Below are 2,178 nucleotides of genomic sequence, written 5' to 3'. Positions count from 1 at the left end.
ATTAGAGCATCTTCTTCGTCCTTATATTCATGATTTTTAGCTTCCTATTTCCCGCCCAGTCCATAGCCCTGAGAAACTATTAATCTAGTTACTGACTAGATAGTTACCTATCCTGGATTTCATTTGAAGAAAATTACACGCACAAATATAATAAAATAAAACACAGGAAACCCTTAAATCAAAAGAAAGTAGGAATTTTTTTCTTACAGGGGAGAGTGCGAACACAGTCTCCCACTACCACAAATTATGCAGCCGAGTTTCCCACATTTGGGGAAATCGCAGGGGCCAGCACATCCGGAGCGCAATGGATAAGCCTCGCCCTGGGAAAACCACCATCATGATCATGGTATCTGCCCTGCCAGGTAAGTATGGAAATAATTTTTTAAAAGACAAATTTAGAGAACAAATGATAAAGTGCTCAATTTTAATGTAACCATAATCGGCATTCATTCGCTTTCCAGTACGCTCTGTCTGACAGCAGGGCATTCACATCCCTGGTCAACAGTCAGAGGGGATTCACTGGAGGCTCAAGCCTGTTCATGGATTTGGGGCTATCGTGGCCATCCACAGCCTCCGCAAACCAGGTGCTCAGAATTTAAGCTCTAATATAATTCCCTCCTTCGGTCTCGGATTTTATGATGTGCAATCCTTGGATCACACAGGCAGGTGTGCTTCTCCCAGGTGCACTTAGCCTGACACCTCACTTAGATGGCTGCTTGTCTTAAAAGCACAGCTCGGATTCTTTCTGTTAGCTGGGCACCCTCTGATTTCTCCACCATTTCTTCAGTGATCTCTTCATGAAGGCAGGTTTCACGTAGCTCTGCCACTTGCTATCTGAGCTTCCAGTGCCTCCATCGCGTCATCTGTAAGACGATGCTAGCCGGGGTACTTACTTCATGTGGATGTTATGCAATTAAGTATAAAGTTCTCAGTCAGGGAGTGAGCATTCTTTAAGTATTCCTTGCTGCCAGTGGCTTTGGGTTTCCCTTTTCAAAGTTTCCAAAGCAATATCCTTCTCCTAAGTCTGTGCAGAACAGCCAAGAGGCCACAGGAGAGTTTCAGAATGCCGACGGCCCTACAACAATGCCAAGTTTTATTTTGGTGAGTCTGCCACACAGATAGCCGTGGCTGGCTGCTGTCAGCGAGGAGCCACAATCGGCTTGTGGAGTCTGGGAAGGGCTGGCTCTATCCACACACAGATAATGTGTCCCCGGCTCCCTGGAGCTGCAGGGACAGCAAGTGCAGGAGTGCTTCCTCACTGGGGACAAGAGGGATTCGTTCTGATGACCTCGTTTAATCCGCCGGCAATTGTGAGCTAGAATCTACCATTTGTGTAGATTTTGGACACTGACACTTAATTTGCTACCCTCCTCCAGGCTCCCCCCTCCCCACAAACAAAACCACATTGTCACCAAGTCTAGTGTGATCCATAGCAACCCTGACCAGCGTTTCTGAGGCTGTACATCTTGACAGGACTAGATAGCTTCCTTTTACTCTTCCTCCGTGGCTGGAGATCAATGCTGCCCAGGCGGTGGTACCTGGACTCCTTCCTGAATAGCCAGTGTGGGAGTGACATCATCTGCTATCAATTCGAGAGGGTTCAGAGTGAAGGGGTGGAGTTCAGCCTGTCAATCAGGTCGCAGCTTGGTGACCTCATGTGGAGGCACTAAGGAGAGAAATAGCTTGCTGGAGGCGGGGCGTAGGCTCACTCCGTGGGAGACATGATGGATGAGGAGCCTGATGGATCTGCACTGATGGAGCTGGCTCCGGCTAGAGCCGGAGGAGCCACCTGGAGGCCCACAACAGTGCTGAGACGCTTACAACACCACTGAATCCACAAGACTTTCCACCCACTGGCCTGTGGTCTCCCTGCATTTGGCGTCATGTGTCACATGAGTCTGAAGAGGACTTAATTGATTGGTATCAGACATGGGCTAATATCGGACTTATGGACTTGATCTGGACTGGGCTGGGACATTTTCTCAATATTCAATTGTTCCTGTATATAAAGCTCTTTCTTGTACACATATGCGTGTCTCTCTGAATTTTGTTTCTCTAGTCTACCCAGACTAACATGGACTCGTCCACGTTACTTACAACTCTCCTGAAATCAACTCTCCTTAAAGATGGGTCCTGGAAAAGGGGGAGAGAGGGGAGAGGCATACTGGGAAGCAGCTA

At 48.0% G+C, this 2,178-nt stretch overlaps 1 non-coding gene across 1 annotated transcript; it reads right to left on the bottom strand.

The window, feature by feature from the left end:
- Positions 1-206: 206 nt before the first annotated feature.
- On the bottom strand, positions 207-370 carry LOC142428480 (U1 spliceosomal RNA). The gene has a single exon (XR_012780377.1). It is a non-coding gene; the product is annotated as a U1 spliceosomal RNA (small nuclear RNA).
- Between the last annotated feature and the right edge of the window lie 1,808 nt (positions 371-2,178).

Source organism: Tenrec ecaudatus, chromosome 15 (assembly GCF_050624435.1).
Source record: "Tenrec ecaudatus isolate mTenEca1 chromosome 15, mTenEca1.hap1, whole genome shotgun sequence".
Classification (NCBI taxonomy): domain Eukaryota; kingdom Metazoa; phylum Chordata; class Mammalia; order Afrosoricida; family Tenrecidae; genus Tenrec; species Tenrec ecaudatus.
The sequence above is the reverse complement of the archived record's forward strand: the minus strand, read 5'-3'. Positions and strand labels throughout refer to the sequence as shown.